The sequence below is a fragment of the Mauremys reevesii genome, linkage group 1, assembly GCF_016161935.1.
Source record: "Mauremys reevesii isolate NIE-2019 linkage group 1, ASM1616193v1, whole genome shotgun sequence".
Lineage (NCBI taxonomy): Eukaryota > Metazoa > Chordata > Testudines > Geoemydidae > Mauremys > Mauremys reevesii.
The window spans coordinates 167,609,574-167,630,735 of NC_052623.1; the positions used below are offsets into that span (position 1 = coordinate 167,609,574).

A 21,162-nucleotide genomic window follows, 5' to 3' on the forward strand; every position below is an offset into this window, starting at 1 on the left:
TCAGGTACTACACAGGTTGTATAGGGATTTGGGACTAATACTAACTAACAGTTTTTGCTTGTTCTTTAATTCAAAGGCCCAAACACACATTGAGGGGGACAGAACAAGCATGTTCCTGCAACACTTTATCCTGTAGTAGAAGGTAACTTTCTGCAATTGGCTATTAAATGCGTGTGGGATTATTGAAAACTATTTTGTTGCAAACTGTATTTTAAACTCTCTCTCTGTAAAACATAGGTGGGATTATTTTTTAAGTATATGGCTGCAAACTGATGGTAATGGTGTGTTTCAAACTAAGAGGGTGTTGGTTTTTTAGTGTGCAAAATGTGTTTTAACCTGGATTTTAAAAGTTGATTTTAAAAGCCGTTTGGTTTTTATTTTGCAAAATGAGGTGTATTTAAAAAAAAGTTTGTGGGTTTGTTGTTTTAAATGGTAGAAACAAACTCAAAACTCCTGTTCGTTATACAGACTGAAATGGATTATTTTGTTTTAAAGCTATGACTTTTTAAATAAAATATTCATTAGGGTATTTTTCTATTTTTAAGTTTACAAGACAGTTTCATGTGATTTATAATAAATAATAATAATAATATCATCTGCTCCACAAACCTACCCAATACCAGCAATGTGAGAGACCCTGACGAACTCTCTCAGTACCTGTTTTCCCCCAACTATAAGGTTCCATCCTGCAAGTTTATCGACGATGAAACAGCATGAGTGTCTTGAAAGGACCCAAAAGACCAGTACTCTGTCTCTGGAAATACCAGTGTTTTCATAGCCTGTTTCACCACTGCTTATGCCCGCATAGAACTATACAAACTGCTAGACAGATTTCAAAAGCAGTGCCTGTACCATGACACTGACTTGGTGATATGTGTGAAAAGGGAGGGTGACTGGAATCCTCCTCTGTGGGATTATTTAGGCAAGATCCCGCCAGATCAACACATCACCGAGTTTGTGTCGGCAGGCCCGAAAACATACGGGTAAAAGCTGCCGGGAAGAAAGGCCTGCATGAAAGACAAAAGGTATTACCCTGAACGTAGCAAATTGTGAAAAGATCAACTTGGACAGTTTGAAAGATCTAGTTCTGGACTATTGCATGGGCCTGTGAGAAAACACCTCCAAAAAGATAGAGGTTCAGCAGCCCTCTATCATAAGGAACAAAAATCAGTAGCCAATAAAGACAAAAACCCTTAAGAAAACACAGAAAGTCGTTTCCACCAAGAAGGTCCTAGGAGAAGGGTTTAAAACCCTGCTCTACGGCTTTAAAAATGGATCCGAGGTGGAAACACCCCTTTTCTGCAATTCTTGCGGGGCCTAGCAACTGTGGGAAAAGTTACTTTATAAAAAATGTGTTGGATAATGCCAAACAAACATTGTCTGTTATGCCTGAGAGTTTTGGATAACATGGCTATAAAAATCATTGCAAGATACACATGTCTGGGCTTGTTGAAACATGTTTTAAGCAAGGCTAGATATGCCCAAGAATTTAAATTTAGTTTTTAGAAAATTCATCACCATCCGGTCGTTTAGCACTAAGTCGTTAGAATACAATTTAAGATAAACCCTTGCTACGATGATGTAAGAAAAACATGCAGTGATAGCTGCAGGCGACAGAGTGGGGGTCTTATAATTGTCTATTGTGAAACACATTATCTGTGGCATTTTTGTTTAAAAATTTCATAATGCTTTTAGGAAACAACACGCTATTCAGGGGGGGGTGCCCGTATGAGTCAAAAAACTCTCCACGGTTACACTTCACCAGATACAAGGTGAGCCAATGTTCACCGGGTTGGTTATGTGGATGCGTGTTGACCACCAAACCTAAGGGTTTCTGAGACAACTTGCTGCCAGGGAGCCAATCATAAGGGAATTCTTTTTTGTGTAAGGGGTCATTGATGAGACACGTGAGAGCTGCACGGTGTCCATGTTCATATATAGTCAAGCAGAACATTTCTCCTCTGATTTATCACTATGATGTTGTCAAAAACCCCATACACGATCATATTGACGGTGATGGTTAGAGCCATCCCAAAATGTATTTCTGCTGTCAGGTTCCCGGTTTTAAACAGGGAACGGTGATTGGTGCATTCCTGGTTGGGAGACAGGTCAAAGGCAAACAAGGTGTAACCTCACGGTTGATTAACAGAGAACGATCTTTCACGTGTTTACCAGCTGTCTGTACCAGATTCATGTATCCTCTCACGCAGTGTTCTGCCTCGAAGTCTGGTTGCAGAGGCTTGGTTATGGAATATTCCACCTACGCCAGCCTCGTACATCCAGGAAGGGCATATCCCACCTGGGCTTTGTAATAGTTCCTGTAGATGGTGGGGTCGCTGTAATGTTTTAGGATCGCGAAATGTTTTGCTGGTTAGAAACCTCGCGCTCTCGGGGGACACAGGTGCACCTTGATGATCACCTTGCCAAAGCAATACAAGACGTGTCTGTTCTGATCTGTCTTTATTTCAATGGTAATGGTATCGATGTGGTGTTTTCTGACAGGAACGTAATGAGGTTTATCATAGGTGATGGTGACAAACTCATTGTTCCTTCCTCGGACAGAGAGACAATGTAACAGGGGAACAGAAAAGTCCCCCACAAACTCATGTTCTACAATATCTGTGAACAGACGCAAGAAATTAAAAGCCGTGTGATGTCTGCTGAGAAGGGGAATTTTTGGACTCTATGCTTCGGGCCCAAACCTAGAATGTTAGCTAGCTCCCCGCTGATAGAAAACATACAAGTAAAATTGGCAGATTTAAGACTAACTTTTCTACCCCCAGGGTCGTAGTTCATGACCACCTCAGGCGGTGTGGGATGACGAACCACAGTACTGTTCATATGATCCAATAATTCAGGTATGGACGAGTAATAACCTCATTGTAGGATAAACTCCATGCCACACCTGCAAAGGTGATTTCAAAAGGGGTGTCTTCATTGATAGTGTTCCGGCAAAGCGGGTATTGTATTTCCACTAACCCACCTCCCAGGCTCTCTGGATATCCCAGGGCTTAATTAGCCATATTGTAAAGTTCAAGCTGGTGTTCTGAGGAAAAACTGCAGAGCTGGCATTGCTGGGCAACGTAATGTAGAACCCGCTGTCGCCATTTTCTCTCTCTCTGTCTTTGCAGGAGGAATCTTTTTGTTTGTTTGTTTTGTTCACGTCTAAATGTCACAGAGTTGAGAAGCTTCCACCCAGCTGTTAAACTTATCGCCTCCTCAAACCATTTCACCAGTAGCTGCTTTTTTCTCCCTTTTCCTTTATCCGCTAGAACTTTTTCAATCCTGTAAATCCTGTCTTGTTTGGGGTTTACTTTTTGTAATTCTTCAGGGCAAAAAGATCCAGTAACTGTCTCACCCTCGTAATCTTTTAATCAGTATACAGGTCTCTGGCTCCTGGTTAAGGCTTCATCCACTATAAATAGCTCATCAGTAAACGTCTGTTCATAACCTTTTTCAAAGGCTCCTTTGACTTTAGATAGTCTCACGTGGTCGCCTTTTCTAAAAGGGGCAACAACTGGTTTTATTTTAAAACCATCTCTATAAACTGTTTTCCATATCTTCAGAGAATGTGAAGGATTAACATCAGCAGGACTGGTACGTATAGTTCTGTGAAAGCTCCGGTTGTCACTCTTTATAAAGTCAGATAATACGTCTTAAAGCCTCTGTTGTGTTTGGAGAACCGGTGCACATCTACCAGATCTTCCTGCCATTGCGCTGCCCACATCTGAAACAATGGTCTTGTTTCTTTTAAAATGTATTTGAGCCAGTTTGTGTAAAGTGTAAGCATCTGATCTGAAAGCTAAGCTGTTACCTGTCTTCTATTTAAAAGTTTTACTGTGCTTTTGGCCACTCAAAAGAGGATTCCCCACCAAAGCTCCCAGCATCCCTGGGGATGTAATCTATTTTCATTAACAGAGCTGTCTGTGGAGACAGGACTGTTCCTGGTACCGTCTTTTACTAACGCAAGTATGGAGGGGATACAGTCATAGGGACACATTTAAATAAGTTTAATTAATTGCCTGGTTTAACACAACCTTTGACAGCCACCTGTAAAAATGGACGCCATGACCCCTACAACGAAAGACTCTGAGCTGGTTCATTCTTCTATTTTGTCCTTTTCCGGATTTTCCTCTTGAGATCCGCATCTCAGACAGGAGCACAAACAGCTGATGCACAACAGGGCTACCGATGTGTAAGTTCTCAAAGGCCTCTTGAAAGGCATCACGAGCTGTTGAGAGATTTTCAGACAAAAAACAGTGTAAGCAACCCTCTGCTTGTTCTTAGATTTATGCAATGCCAAGTTGATTCCTAACCCCATTATACCCCCATGATCGACCATCGCTTCTTAATCATTCATTTACCTGAGCAACGTCTTTCCCTTGTCCACCAGTGACTCCCCCAAGCCATGATCATCTTCCCACTTTGGGGGGGGGGTCGTCACACTCATCAGGGTTCTTCACGAGGGTTCGGGGTCGGGTCCTGAGGTATCTATCAATGGTCGAGTCAAAGGGCCCTCCTCGGAACTGTAACTGCTATAGCGCTTTATCCATACAAGCCCAAAGGTCCTCGGGGCTAAAACAAAGTCTGAAGTTCTCAGGGGAGTGGTAAAGGAGTCCATGTCTCCTCTCAGCCTTTCCACAATTCATAAAACACGTCTTCTTGGTAAGAGATGGCCTCCTCTGCCCAGCGCTGGGACTTATGAGGTGATGTGCTGCACTCTGATTGGCAGAGGGCATTGGAAGGAGTTCTTAGAGGGGTCACACAACCCTCTTCTGGGAGGTTCACCCCTTCCGAGAACCTACCTTGTTTTGGTCAACTCTCCTCTTGGGGCAGTCCTCTGCAGCTGAAACCCATCGCAACTGGTAAAGGGTGGTGAGAGGAGTTCCTAGAAGGGTCACATGAAGCACTTCCGGATGGGTCACCCCACCCCAGAATTCCCCCCAGTTGGTCAAATCTCCTCTTGGAGTGATCCCCAGTGGCTGAAACCCACCCTGATCGGTAGATGGCAGTGGGAGGAGTTCTTAGAGGGGTCACACAAAGGACAGGTCACCTGCCCCGGAACTCCCCTTGATTGGTCAAGTCTTCCTCGGGCATTCCTATTGGGGCGAAACCCACCCTGATCGGTAGATGGCAGTGGGAGGAGTCCTTAGAGGGGTCACATGACACATCTTGCTGCCGGGGTCAAGGGGTGGGATTAACATTTGATTGATGGTAGGGCCCTTATACCACTGGAGTGCCTTGTTCTGTTTGTCTCCGCTCTGCTTCATTCGCCAAGCGCCGGCCAGGACAGATGTCACTTATGAGCTCAGTTGCCACCAGCTGGACAGTGGGACTTGGGTCTTTCTCTAGGACCCGGAGAGCTGAAATTACAGAGGACATCACGTTAGTGAACAGACTGTCAAATCACAGCTAAGCGTGATCACAGAACCTTGAAGTACCTGAGCAGAATGATCACATGGAAAATGTGAAACTGGGCTCAGTCCTTCTATTGGGGTGGAAAATACATGAGAGATGAATAGGCCTCACTTTTCATATAGTCACCTGTGCCTGAACTAGCTGGAGACTTATTACTTCTGAATACCACACGACAGCAGCTCTCCAATACAAACAAAGCTTTAGGGTCCCTCATTGGGTCCCTTCCATGCTCCCAACTGTGGGGAGACCCTGACTCTACCAGAAAGTCATCCACTCCGCTGCAAATGGAAGAAGGTCCATTGTTTCAATAGCTTCCACTTTTCAGTTATTTTCCAGCTCTATTCAGGAGCCACTGCCTGAGCTCAACTCAACCTGGAATTTAACACAGGCCAGGTCCAAGCTGGTTTGCGATGATACAGGGCACCTACTGGAAGCAAAATTGCTGGTGGGAAATTTGGGGTAGCAGAAAGTGGCTACTTCTCACTTGGGGAGTCCACAGAAAGCCAATAAAGCCCAAAGTGTGGAGAGCACTGGCTGGGAAGGGGGCATTGCCAGGACAACCAGGAGATGCACTGACTCATATCACACCTTCTGCAGCTTCCTCCTTCAGGGGAAATTAAGGCTGACTTTCTACTGGGCAAGAGTGAATTTGTCCTTTGATGTGTGGCTGATGCACTTTGCACCAGTGGTATCGGTTACTGCTGCTTGTCAGCTAAATTCCTTTATAACTCATTAATGAGCAGGACTTCAGCTGTATTTATCACTTACACATCAGCAGATGTTCCAGGTCCAGCCATTTCATACGCTGAGTGTCTGTGTGTTCCAGGATGATGCCTAAATACACAATGTCAAATAAATAACAACAATAACAATAAAACCTTCCCTTGTTGAGTGCAAAGTGATATTAGCAGCCCCTAGACAGGTCTTTGGGGTCTCCTACTGTGGGCCTAAGGGTGAGCTGTGGGCAAGAGGATGCTAGAGCAGTTTAGAGTCCACACTGAAGAGAATGAGAGAGACATTTTTTAAAAAGAATGTTTACATAAAACCCATTTGCTTGATGAAACAGTCTGTGCTCCTCTTGCCACTGCAGTCAGTTATTGGAGACATACTAAGATAGTGTTTGGTCTAGTGGTCTGAGCAAAGGACTGGGGCCAGGAATAAGCGAGTTCTAAGCAGGGATCTCACAAGGTGACTGATAGGTGAGCCCCAATGCCTGCCTGTCTCACATGGGTGTGCTAGGGAGAAGAGGCCACAGGGCCAAACAGGAGGAACCTAATGCTTCCTTGACAAGGTGCTGTGGCCAGGAAGGTGAAACAGCAGGCGCTATGGGGAGGTGGGCTGCTTGCCTCCCAGTGATGAAGTCACAGTGAGGAGCACTGAACAGCACTGGGTAGGTCTGCACTTTGAGCTAGAGGTATCACACCCAGTTCAATGGGACAGGCCCACACTAGCTCTGACAGCGCTAGCATTAGAATGTAGCTAAGGCAGCACAAGCAGTGGGAGGAGCAGCCACTGTGAGAATAGACTTGGGGTTTGGATGGGATCATACTTGGGGTGGTTAAACCTCCTGCTGCTCCTGCCGCCGCAGCTACTCTCTATTTTTAGCACAAAGGGCTAGTGCGGGTGTGTCTCATCAAGATGGGAATTATACCCCCAGCTCAAAGTGTAACCATGCCCTACGTGACAGTGTCCCAGGCACTACTACGAAATGACTGCACCGTGCTTCCCCTGCAACAATCCCGACGCCCTTTATAGCAACTAATGAATTCCTCCGACCACCATCCTGGAGAGATAGGTACATTAACATCTCCATCTATGAGTGGGAAGCTGAGGCACAGAGAGATTAATGGCAGCTCAGTGCTGCACAGTGGGATTTTTTCTGTCTCCCTCAATGGGAATATCAAAAGGGACACTGGGCATCATCTCTCACCAGCTAAGTTGGCGGCACCTGCCCGGATCCCTTCCCAGCTGCTACTGAAGGACGCGATGGTGGTGCTATACAAGTTCTCCAGCAGTTCTGCATTTTCTTTGGCCTAGAGGAAATCAGGGACACATGAGCTCTCTCTGGCTAGAAGTGCCCTTTGACTGCCAGCACATGCTTTTATGAACCACAGGTAAATAAGAGCAAGAACAGGTGGCTGGGTAGAAGTGGAAAAAATGGGAATCTGGGGCAGATTTACATTTCCCATCACCCTCCAGTCAATAATCTCCTACAGTTCAACAGCTCACTCACAAGGTGTCTGCAAATGTCCACCTGGAGCTCTTCAGGCTTCAGCTCGGCTCTGCCACCAAGGTGCTTATTGATCGCATGTTGGAGTCTCTTCAGTCCCAAAAACGGGAAACAGAGGTGAAATGTAGCTCTGCATTCCTGAAAAAGAGCGTCACACCATTGACTTGTTCCCTACCGAGTGCTGTGTTCAATCAAAGGGAACTCATCTGCGTGACTGCTCATCTATTCCAGGACAAAAAAGGATTCATCTGGATGTGACTGGCAGAAACATGCAGGAATGACTAATAGAGGGGAGAGCTTCCACTGAAACCTGGAGGTAGCATCAATGTCTTTTGGGAACAGATATACCGATGAAAGCTGCTTCACCAGGCACATCTGTGGTCTCTCCTCTGTTCTGGGGAGGCAGGGGCCTGGGGTGAAGAGTCAGACAGGAACAGAGACCTGTAGGGGTCAGACCCATGACCGATTCTGGTGAGGCAGCCATGGACCAACCTGACTGGAAGTGACTCAGCAGGAGGGCAATGAACTGAGGGGAGAATTTGGGCCTCCACAACAAGCAGGAATAGCAGTGCTCCCCTGGCACTGGGAGGAAGATTCCTTTGGCTTAGTAAATAAGTCACTGTTGGTCTTACCATTGAAACCTCGGGGCTTGGGTCTTGCAGGTGCAGCAGAAGTATGACCCAGCTCTTTCGAACCTGCTCAGCGAAATAGGCCTTCCATTTTTTCTTTGTCAACTGAGCCAGGATGCCAAATAGGACAAAGGCCACTGAGCGAAGACCATCATTCTCCTACAGCCAAGAAAGCCCCACAACTTGGTAAGTAAGGGACAATCCCATCACGCACCTCACACAGCCGTCTCTTCTACGCTAAAGTAAAGTGATTGCAACTACAGCTAGTCAGATAAACTTTAATTAACCAATTTTTTATTCGAATTTTCTGATTCATGAAAATATTTTAGAGACAGTTCAATTTTGATGAAATTCCTCCAGAAGCCAGGCAGGGTCCTTAGAAACCTGCCTGGTGTCTTGCCAGTACACCCATCCAGCTCCTTGGCAGCCAATCTAGCAGGCTGACTGGGATCATAGGCTTCCAGGCTCCCAGCTTTGGGGGGAAGGATAGCTCAGTGGTTTGAGCATTGGCCTGCTAAACCCAGGGTTGTGAGTTCAGTCCCTGGGGGGCCATTTTGGGAACTGGGATAAAAAGCTGAGGATTGGTCCTGCTTTGAGCAGAGGGTTGACTAGATGACCTCCTGAGGTCCCTTCCAACCCTATGACCCTGGGGGTCCTAGCTCTCAAATTTGCAACTCCCTGGCACCTCTAGCTCCCAGAGTTTCCTGGGTTCCCAGCACCAGGATAGTCTGAGAGCAGACTGCCCCGGGCCAAGGCTTCCAACAGAGCTAGGTTGAGAATAGTAATTCTGTTTCACAAGGAGTTCTGAAGTTTGGGGGAGGGGTTCCACAAATAGGAACAAAACCAAAATTTGAAATCTCAAAATTCTCTGCAAAACAGAATTATCATTCCAACCCTCTCACATAAAAACGGTATAGAGCAGGCCCAACACTTTCTATTGCACTCTGTACCCTTTTCATGGTTATCTAGCTACCTAATCTAGTATTCAGACTTTCTTTGAGGTTCTCAGTGGCAATCAAGAACAGAAGGGTGAGACTGTGAGAGCAGGGATGTCATCCCCATCCTCCTAATGTTCTCCTCCTCCGTAAAACACCTCCCTTCCCTGGGGCCTAAAATCTCTGCACTCTGACATGAGCAATGCCCAGGGAGTCCACATCACACATCGTAAATCGAGTCTAATCAAGATCGGTTGAACTGGGGTTGCAGAGTTCTGTTCACATACATCGTCAAAGTAGGCCCGGATCTGTTCGGTGAGGTTTTTGAAGGAAGAACCAATGTCCTTCTCTTTCAGCTCCTTCAGGACTTTGGCCAGTGCTTTCATGCTCTCACCAATCACTTCAGAACTGAAAACGTCATGTAAGGCCCCGATCAGTATGTCCAGAAGAAACTTCTTGTATTTTTTCACCTGTACAAACATACGACATTAAAGAAAACTTATCACTGATCACACTTCTAAGAACTTTTCTTTAGCAGTTATGAAGCTGTGGGAATTTCATCAACCCTCTCTCCTCCTGAGATCTATAGCTATATTTCAGACCAGGTGCTAGCTACAATGAGCCAAACTCGGTAACATAATACACGTGCATAATCCTATTATTAGATTTCTAGTTACTTAGATTCCAAGGCCAAAAGGGTTCATTGTGATTATCCGGTCTGACCTCCTGCATAACATAGAACTTCTCCGAAATAGTCTCTGAACTAGAGTACATCTTTTAGAAAACATCCAATCTTGATTTTAAAATTGCTAGTGACCGAAAATCCACCACAACAACTTTTGGTAAATTGTTCCAATGATTAATTAAAATTACTATTAAAAATGTACGCCTTATTACCAGTCTGAATTAATCTAGCTTCCTTTTTCTCCATTGAATCTTGTTATACCATTGTTTGCTAATGTGAAGAACCCATTATCAAAATTTGTTCCCCATGTGAGTAGTTATAGACTGTCCTCAAGTCACTCCTTAACCTTCTCTTTGTAAAGCTAAATAGGTTGAGCTCCTTGAGTCTATCACTAAAGGTATATTTTCCAATCCTTTGATAGTTCTTGTGACTCTTCTCTGAATCCCCTCTAATTTATCAGCATCCTTCTTGAATTGTGGACATCTGATCTGGACACAGCATTCCAGCAGCACTCACATGAGTGCCATATTCAGAGGGAAAATAACTTCTTTACTCTTCTTCAAGATTCCTCTATTTATGCCTCCAAGGATCATTTCAATCCTTTTGGCCACAACTTCGCATTGGGAGCTTATGTTCAACTGATTATCTGCCATGGCTCAAGTTTTTTCTCAGCATCATTGTTCCCTGGGATAGAGTCTCCCGTCCTGTAAGTATGGCCTGCATTTTTTGTTCCTAGATGTATACATTTACATATAGTTACATTAAAGTGCACATTGTTTGCTTATGCCCAGTTTACCAAAGGATCCAGCTTGCTCTGTATTGACTGCAAAAAGGTGACTAGGGTATGGGAGAGAGCAGAATTTGGCCTAGTGCATTGTGTGCAGCCTCTGTAAACTCTGAGCAATTATTTCCCTTGGATTCTCTACTTATGTTGCATCCTATTCAGTATTCTCTCATACCTTCACAGGCGCCCCATTGACTATATTTCCCAGGCCTCTTACAGCCATCTGACGGACAATGCTGTTCCTATCCTGTGACCTTTCTTCCAAGATGCGCAAGACACTCTTAAGCAACTTCTTCTCCCTGAGCGTGGGATCAGTCATTAGCTGAAATAAAATCAACATGTCCATTAGCACCAATATGATCCTTAAGATTGGGAATAGAATTTGAGCCGGCATAGAATACACTAAAAACAACAAGGAGTCCTCCTATAGCCACAGTCTTGTGGATACAGACTAATATGGCTACCCTCTGATACGTGGCACATAACACACTAACTTTATCATTCCACACAAATGAGAAATGTCTTAAAAACATGCAGCTTTCCTTTTGGGCACTATAATAGGGATCCACTCACCTCTTGAGAGCCCCTTAGTGGCCAGGTCTGGTACCACAGTCCTTTTCTCACCCCTGGTGCACCCTGCCAGCTGACCTCAGTGAGTCTTCTGTGGCTCAGGCCTCTGGCTAAGTCCCAAAGTCCAAATGAACCCCTTCTGGGCTAGTCAAGAACAGTCCCATTGCCCTCACTAGGTCTCCAGCCCCAACTCTGGGTCCTTGAAATTCTGCTCTTTGTTCAAGCTCTCCGTAAGCATTGTCCCCTTCCTGGGGCTTATGCCACTGTAAGTGGTAGGGGATCCAAGGCCTGCCCATAACTCTGGGTTCCAAACCATGGACCCTGTAAACAGTAGTTAGGCACCGCTTGATTTCAGTTCATTGTTGCTTTTTCCTACCAGCCACTTTTAGCTTCACCCTCACCTCAAGGTTCAAGTTCTTAAGGACTCTCTTCCTGCAAACCCAACTTAAGCAAATGCTGCCAGAATCAAACTCTGGCAATCCCTGGAATTTCTGTGGCCAGAGAGCAGCATCATTTCTTGCCCTCCAGTTCCTGGCAGGAACTGACCTGCTAAGGCCCTGCAGCTCCTTTTAGCTGAGCCTGATGGGCCTGATTGGCTGCTCTCATGAGGCCTCTCTAGACAGACCCAGATTTGTGGCTCTTTCCTGGGGCAGGGTGCAGTAGGACCATGGGGCCTCTTGTAAGGAGCCTCAAAGCCCAGGAACAGCCCATCCCAGGCACAGATCGATTGTTTTCCTTAGAACCAGATGAGCCCCTAAGATAGTTACTTAGCATAAGTGGAAATATGATGCAGATGTTAGAGGAGGGCTGTAGAAAGGAGGATGGTCCAGCAGTTAACACACTTGTCTAGGACTTAGAGACCCAGGTTCAAATTCCTGCTCCCTCAAAGACTTCCTGGGTGACCTTGGCAAATCACTTAGCCCTTCTGTGCATCAGCTCCCTGCCTGTAAAATAGGAATAATAGTGCTTCCCTACCTCCCAGGAGTGTTGTGGGGATACATACATACATTACAGAGTTTTGAGGTACTCAGATACAATCGTCATGAGAACCTAAGACAGATGTGAATGTATTTGTATGTTGCTTGTTTTATAGTATTAGGACACTAGGTTCATTCCCAAGATCTGCTGAGTGAAACCAAAACCAGGAGCTGTTGGTTAGTATCAGCACTGGGACTTGGCAGAAGAGGTCCAGTACTTCAAACTCTGTCTGTATCTCTCTCAGCCAGCACCTGTGGTTGTGTAGCTAGTATAGGCAATGACAGCAATACAAATATCAGCGAGAGAATGACTCCGAAAGGTAGAATGAAGTTCCTTGTCAGGTTTCCATATAAAGGGGGACCCAGTCTACTATCTAAAATGACAGTTACTCCTATGAACTGAACTGTACAACTCCTTAAAAGAAAGGCAAACAGACAATGGTCTAATGGTGAAACTGCTCTTCGGAGCCCTGTGTCTTACCTGGGCAAGGAAAGCTGTGCCGGTGACTCGGAAGTTTTCCATTGGGGAATTCACCCAGGGGAGGAGGCTCTGGATGATCTCAAGTGTTATTAGTCCAAATCTTAGCAGACCACTGGAAGGCAAAAAACCGCTTATGGGGTCGATTGCACACTTCAAAAACTCAGCTGCTCTGAGCAGACAGCTCTGATATCTATGGGTGGAGCTGTGTGTTTCCACCCAGGGCACCCCCACAAAGCTATAAACTGGAGGTTCCTCTCAGCCACTCTATTTGCTACTGATTCCCAAGGATAAAATCATGCCTCTTAGATCTCTTACCTCACCAGCAGACACACTCCTCATGGTGAGTCTGGGGGTTTTCAAGCAGAATCCATGTTTTCTGCGTCCTGAGCACTCTCACCAGTCTCTCATTCCCAGCTTTAGAAAGCACAGATTCTAACGCTTGGACAGAAAACCTGGGGAAAGAGAGGCACAGAACTGCAGCAATCAGTAGGAAGGTGCAGCCTGAACAGAGTCAGGAAGCCCAGGTTACTTGTCAGGTCTGCTGTTCATCGACAGTTCATCCACTGGCAATATCCTGGACACCAGTGTCCCTGGAAGGACTTGATGCCAGGAGGTATGTTTCTGTCTCATACATCTCATATAACTAGTTTTGCTAGGGACAAAATTTTGCAGTCATTTTTCACTTTCTGCAAGGAGTATGGATACTAGCAGAGTACAAGGATATAAAAAAGATACACGATCAGGACCCAAAAACTGGGGGGCATAGAATGTGGTGATCACTAGTGGATATTTTGGGGTTGTATCTCCAGATATGATGTGACAGAGTGCTGAGGGTATGCACTTGAGTCAGCACTCTGGTCACTATTAGTACTAATTCAGTTCCTTACAGAAAGCCTGATTGGACAGAGGTGTAGCTGATTACGAGGTCAGATTGGGGCTAGTGAGTCATGGAACCAATCATTCCATTAACAGGGAAACTGTATAAAAGGACATGGGCAGGAGCCCTTTGAGGGGAACAGACAGAGAAAGAAACTTGGGTGACCAGATATCCCGATATTTGGGGCTTTTTCTTATACAGGTGCCTATTACCACCCACCCCCTGTCCTGATTTTTCACACTTCCTGTCTGGTCACCCAAAGAGAAACAGAAAGACAAAAAGCTGGGAGAGCCTGACAAAGTGAGCTCTCTGAGTGGAAACACCTTCCCCCCATTTTGGAGAAGAGTTTAGAAAGTTGAGATACAAGATAAAGGTGCTATGTATTGGTAGGGGGATTAAATAGACTTCACGTTGGTGTTTACAAGCAAGAAAGTCTCAACGTGGTCTGTGTTTGTAGAAGATGTGGGGGTGCAACACCCCTCTCTGTCACAGCTGGGGGCTCATCAGGGATTTCCCTGTTATCTATACAAATGGAGAGCCTGCTGGAGAAGCCGGGGTAGAGGTCTGGCAGTCCGGGTGATGGAGGGAACACACTGAAATGGGTGGTGAAGCATCAAGGAGAAGTCTAGAACAGGGGTTCTCAACCTTTCTGTTTCTGAGCCTCCTCTCACCTCAACAAGCTATAAATACTCCATGGCCCACTCCCAGGCCTCTGCCCTGCCAGGCATCAGAGTTTGGGGCTCCTGGCTCTAGATTTTAACTCCACAGGGTGCAGGGGCTGGGGCTTTAGTGCAGGTGCTGGGCCTCAGGGCTCCAGCCTGGCTGGGCTCAGAGATTCAGCTTTCTGCCCTAAGCCCCAGCTAGTCTACTGCCAGCCCTGCTTGGCGGACCCCCTAAAACCGGCCCAGTTGAGAACTGCTGGTGTAGAAGACCCCACAGACCTTCTAACAATCCCACCAGGCAGAAAAACAGCCTTTGCTTGCCTGGTAGGTTTAACAGCAAAAGAGCCTTCAGGAATTTATACAGGAACAAGCCCAGGTCTGGCAACAACTCCTCCAAAGTCTGGCAAGTCCTGTGACAGGAAATGGAAACCAGGCACAGGAGATCAGACTCTGTAAAATGGGACCTGCGAACAACCCTGATCTGGTTTTGGTTACTCTTAAAGGAGCAGCGGTGAGACCTCACAAGGACAGAACAATGTGGGCCTTTCGACTGACACCCCATTTAACCGGGGAAGCACATATATGGCTCTTAGTGATTAGCGGGCAAGAGATTAGGACGTGATTAAGGCAGCCATGCTGGACGAGGTGGGGCCTGTCCACAGAAAAGTACTGCCAGAAATGGAGAGTTGAAAGATGGATTGAGGGATTAGGCCTCTGTGCATTTGCATAGAAATTGAAAGATTGACCACTCACTGGTAAGGCCACATACTCAAACTGTGGGGAGATCATGGACTGCATGATTCTGGAAGTTTCTTCAGAGTCACCCTGAGCATATCTGAGTATAGGTTACGTGGCACCAGCCAGTTAATCTGGACCCCGCAGTTAAAATTACAGAGGAATTTGCAGAGGCGGACATTCCCAGAGTGAGTCAGTGGTTTAAGGGGCTAAAAGATCACTAAAAGATTGCCATATGAGTCTCAAATAAAAGCTCATGTCACCAATATCATTGTGAAACACATCTACAGATGCTGTGTAAAGAGCCATGTCTATGCATTGAAAATTACATTCTTATGATCTGTGTCTAGGGACTAGTCACCAGGAAAGGTGAAAATGGTTTTCTTTAAGGCAAGAAATGTTTCTCCATCTGTTTGTTTACATGTAAATTAAGCATGTAGGGTTCACATTCAGTTCAGGACTGTGAGAACTTCAAAGAAAGAAAAGTAACAGGAAGGAGACAGGGGTGGGGACCCAATTTTGGGGTACACCTCAAAGGTTTGCTCTAGTATATTTGGGGGACAAAGAAGACACCCTGGCATCTTTCACTTAGGAAGCAGATGGACAGCGAGACGGACAGCGGGGTCACTATCAGGCTTGGTTGAGAACGTTGGGCGAGAAACATCTTTAGACAGGAGGTTAACCTGTTGGGTAAGTTTAGTCTCTAGGACCATGTTATGATTTCATTTGACATGTAACCATTTTTTGCTTGCATTCTTTCTCACTGTCACTGGAAATTCTGTTCTTTGACCATCTCTGTTCTTGTTTGCCCTATAAATATATCTAAGTGCTGTGTGTTTTGCACTATAGAGTATAAGTAATAAAGTATAAAGTATAGAGTCTAAAGTATAAGAAGTAAACTGGTGTGTACTGTTCCATAGGGAACAGCACGCCCGGTAATTCTGTGGGTGTTCAGTGGATAAAGGTCTGGACACTATACGGAACGGTCAGAAGACTCGGGGGTTGGTGTGTGCCTATCACTAACCTGTACAAAGAGACTGGGGTCTGAGGAGGCCTGGATGGCAGTGCTTGTTTTGCCAGAGCCTGGTCATTTTAGGGAACTGACCCACAGCAGACACAGACAAGACTTCCTCACTCTAAGGGCAGGCAATGGTAAGGTGCCTCATAACCCTGGAAATTCCTGGGGAGTGTCACACAACTCTATTGGAATTCTTTGTTTCTCTCCCTTCCTTCTAATTACCGGCAAGGGTTGCCTCAGTATGTTGTTGGTCTTTTGGAATAGGCTCCAGCTGCTTATCCTTGGCAAAGGCATCTTTGTCCTGAGGTTGGCTGAACTGCTGCATGAGAACAGGAAACAACTCTGGGAGCAGCTCCTGCACAGCTTTGCTCGACTGCTGTGCTGACACCACCTCAAAGATGGCACATGTTGCCTGAAAGGAGAGCATGGTAAAAAATGAGATCTCCTCCCAACACCATCACATCCTCTTCTCCTTCTGAGATCAGCTGTACTGAATTTTCACTTCTGCCGGTAACTTGAATGACTGCAAGCAACTCCCTTAACTCGTGGCTCAGTTTCCCACATCTGTAAAAATGTGTATGACCTACCAAGGCATGTTGTGAGTCCTAAGGAATATTTGCAAAGCACTGTGAGCAACCTGGTTCAAAGACTCTCTAATTGCCAGATGTTATTAAGTAATCAGCCACATACTCTAAAACTGCGTATTTGTTCCACAGACAGCAGAGCTGGACTCAGGGAAACAGTACATCAGAGGAGAAGTGCCCACACAGCAATATTCTACCACACTTCTAGCTTTCCAGCAGCAGGATTGTCACAGGGCAGAGGAAAGCCTGAAAGGCGTGTCTGTCATCTAACTTACTGAGAGAGGTTCAGCAGCTGCCAAATGCCTGTCAGTTTCAGTCTCTGAGGTGATGCTTTCTTCTTGGCTTGTTGACGTCTTTATTTTTTCTATTAGGACCTGTAGGACCTGAGTGGCAAGCAAGGGGTCTCCCCCCAGAGATCTCCACAGCTCACTGGTGTAACTGCAATTTAACAGAAGTTACATGTGACCCCTGGACACTTTTGTGGCTCAGACTGAATGTGTCCTATTTAAGTAAAGACCAACTTTTCTCCTTGCCTATGAGGAGAAAGTTAGGAGCACTGTCCTCCTTTAACGCTCCTCCTGTTTAAATATTGAGTTTCCAGTTACAGAACTAGGTTAAGTGACCTAGTCTTACTGCAGCCTAACCATTAATACTAGACTTCCGAAGGACAGACACAGAGCGCCAATCTCAGTTCCTGTTTTACCACTTCCCAGTAAATATGGAATCCTAAGCATGTGGCTCCCAAAGATCCAGGGTTTGGAAGGCAAGTGGATGAAAGAAAAGCCACATTTCTACTAACTGGACATACAATTATGAGAACGAATATTCATGGCCATCCTAGTTCCCCTTCACAAAGGGTGTCCCTACCCTCTGTTTGCCAGAAGCTGGGACTGGGCAACAGGGGATGGATCATTTGACAGTTACCTGTTCTGTTCATTCCTCTAGGACATGTGGCACTGGCCACTGTCGGAAGACAGGACACTGGGCTAGATGGACCTTTGGTCTGACCCAGTATGGCCGTTCTTATGGTCTTAGATTCCAGCACTGATAACTGATAACCCAGTTGGGGACCTTTAAATGAAATGATGGATCTGCTTCCAGTCCAGTTTTAAATCCCAAGGACAGCAACTCTATTCTAGCAGCCACACCCTGACCGATACAAGCGCGGTCTGATGACAATATTGGCCCTATTCTTTATCATCAGCCAGGATTGGACTTGAAGCTGTCATGCTACCAGGAAATCAACAGCAATTGCTAATTTCCAAAGTGAGGTCAATTCAGGTGTCTAGAGAGCCAGGCCGGTTCCAGGCACCAGCCCAGCAAGCAGCTGCTTGGGGCAGGCAATGGTGAGGGGCAGCACATCCGGGTCTTCGTGGCACTGGGCGGTTGGTCCTCACCTCTTCTCAGAGCAAAGGAGTAGAGCTGCACATCGCGATCGCAGGGTTTTTTTATTCTCGCTCTCCTTTTTGCTGCTTGGGGCAGCAAAGCCCTGAGCCAGCCCTGCTAGAGAAGTACATGTTTCTAACAATACACTCCAGTTATACCAGTAAAGTTAGGTCTTTAGGATGTCAAAGCAGTTATGAATTAATGGAAACAGAATGACACTTAATTTCTCTCCACACCCCACCTTAACATGCTGTTGGACCTTCCAGGCTATTAACCATCAGGAATTATCCCAAAATGTCTGCTGCTTAAATAAAGCCCTACATCTCCCAGCAAAGCTGTGGGATCCATGTTTTACCAAGATGAATGCAATAGGTAGCGGTATATACCTGTCCATTGGCAGATGGTTGCTGAGTAGGCTGGAGATCACTGCCTCTAGGTGATGGTGAGCTAAAATAGACACTGCCTCCAGCAGGAATTGCCTCAAGCTGCCCTCCTGGATAGTAGCCATGTGGCTATATATTATATCCACAATAGCTGGCACCTGGAAGGAACAAAACCAGAAAGAAATGTCCCTTTTCTTTCTCTCCATTCATTCTACAGAATCAAAACCTTTATTTACACATTTGCTGATTTTTAGAAATTCTCAAGAAACAAACGTTCAAATATGTCTGTGTAACTTTAACCCACAACAATTGCCCACACTTGGCTGTAAATTAACACTGACACACACATACAGCGAAACCCGCTATAACACGATGATCAGGGTCCAAAATTGGATCGCGCTTAAATGTGGGTCGCGGTATAGCAGTTACCATTTGCTGGTCAGTTTCAAGCCGGTCGATTTCTCTTGGGCAGAAAACTACTTGCATTTGCGAACTGCCCACCGCAGTAACTGAAAGGGTGGAGCTCCAGCAGCGGGAGCCTCTCAGCCATGCGGTGAGAGGGAAACACTTAGGGAGAGCAGGAGATGTGCAACGGGCAGAGGAAGAGAGGAGCAGCTGGGGAGAGAGTGGCTCTTCTCACCAAAAGGTAAGCTGGGGCAGGTGGAAGAGGCAGTGGGAAGGCACATTCCATTTTTGCTTTTTCCCTTTGGGGGCACTCCAGCCCTCTCCTTCACAAGCCTCTCTCTCTCTCTCTCTCTCTCTCTCTCTTCTCTCTCTTTTGCGCTTCCGCAGCTCCAGCTCTTTTTTTTTTTTTTTTTTTTGGCCTGGGTGCCGGAGCCACTGTCGTGTTATAGCTGAATTCGCATTGTGCGGGGCGCATTATAGCAGGGTCAGGGCGGCTCTAGCCATTTCGCCATCCCAAGCACGGTGGCACCCGTGGCTCCGGTGGACCTCCGCGGGCGACCGGCAGAGCACCCCCGAAGGCGTGCCGCCCAAGCCCAGCGCTGCTTATGCTGGGGCCTGGAGCCGCCCTGAGCGGGGTTTCCCGCTGTAGCATACCAGGTAATTTAATGTGGTGGTGCCCAGCTAGCATTAAATAAACCAGCTGGCATGCACAAAGAGAGAACTGCTTGCCCAGATTTTGCAGGTGTGATTTAAGCAGCCGTACAACCATTTGCTCGAAGGATGCACAGTTCATAAACAACCACAAGCACAAAATATGCAAGTGCTTTAAACACAGTGTGCAAATGCCTGGGACTATAGAACAGGTGACGCACTCTCTCATTCATTCCTAGCCATCACATCTTCAAAACACTTTGTGCCCAGTAAAGCGTGGCAAGTTCTGCTGCGAGGGTTCCCTGTCCTGAGGCTCACCAGCCTTGATAGAAGATTTGTGGAGTGCTCCTTTCATCTAGCCCTAACGCACTGGGCTCCAGAATAAGGGCATATAAATAGTGGATCCCAAAGACACTATAGTTTTCTCCTCCTCCTTCTATTCTTAAAGGAGTGCGTCTACACACTAAAATCCCACAGCAGTGAGTTTCAGAGCTCAGGTCAACCTGGGCCTGAGGGGCTTGCACTATGTGGCTAAAAGTGGTAGCTGTTCCTGCTCCCGGGCTGCAGCCCAGGCTCTGAAACCTGGCAGAGGCTCAGGCTCCAGACTCACTGGGAATGACTACAGGACTATTTTTATCCAGGTGACCACTTAGCCATAGGCCTCTAAGAACTGGATGCCTCCAAGTGCCAGGTCATTCTGTCTTCTTGTCTTTTCCCCAGAGTCTGTTTTTCCAGAAGCCTTTCTTGGCTGAATACTGTGGCAACAAACCAGACAAATAAATAACCAAGCCATCTTCCTTTCCTTGGATTCTCTCTGTCTGTGCTATTGATTCTGCCGTTGCCTAGTTTAGGGTGAGAACAGAGATGGAATCGACTCTACGTCCGAGGGGAGAAACAGTAAAGATTTTTGTTCATTACACATGAGGGCAAAGATCTAAAGCCCTCCAGTTTAGGCAGAAAGCCTCTCCAGTTTCCCGTCTGCTTTACCCATACTCGGCATGGCATCTCCACACTCCTTCAGTATAACCTTCATCCACAGTCCAGCTGCCCGTGGCACAGGTGGGGCTAACCAGACAACATACTTTCCACTGTTTACTCAATAAAGGCTGTGGCCTGTTCTGGGGGAAAGTACTCACTAACAACCTGTGAATAAATCAAAAACAGGAGAGACTGCAATGATGTTTGGCTCCAGCACTTGTAAAAATGGAGGCCTAATTTCTCTATGGAAAAAGATCTATGCATCAGCAAATTGCATCTGACTTAAGTGGTATTCACCACTGAAAGCTCATGCTCCAACTAAAATCTGTTAGTCTATAAGGTGCCATAGGACTCTTTGCTGCTTTACAGATCCAGACTAACACAGCTACCCTCTGATTAATTAACAATTTGTTAATTAGCCTCATGTCCAGCTAGCCATTTGGGATTAAAATTCTCTCCATAGTCTATATACTACATTTTTGTATTCTACACTAATGAGATCAGGTTCGAGGCACAGCTTCTGTTGCACAGTGCTTCAACATTTGTTATTACCCGGCTATGCAGGAGGTAAGTTTCAGTTTGTATTCTCTTAGATGCCTGCATCTTTTACAACATATACAATGAAGTCAAGAGAGGCATGCTCACAAATATAGGCAAACCCACAAGGTGACAGAATGAAGAGCTGGATGGGTTCTCAGCTTGATGTTCACTATTAATACAGTTTTTTCTCATGGATAGCTGGATAGGTACATGTGTGTGCATCTGCGTATTGTG

At 46.0% G+C, this 21,162-nt stretch overlaps 1 long non-coding RNA gene across 1 annotated transcript; it reads right to left on the reverse strand.

Moving 5' to 3' along the window:
- Positions 1-6,192: 6,192 nt before the first annotated feature.
- LOC120370607 lies at positions 6,193-7,946 on the reverse strand. The gene is made up of 3 exons (XR_005583827.1): positions 7,652-7,946; positions 7,349-7,451; positions 6,193-6,252 (listed from the first exon to the last, which is right to left on the reverse strand). It is a non-coding gene; the product is annotated as an uncharacterized LOC120370607 (long non-coding RNA).
- Between the last annotated feature and the right edge of the window lie 13,216 nt (positions 7,947-21,162).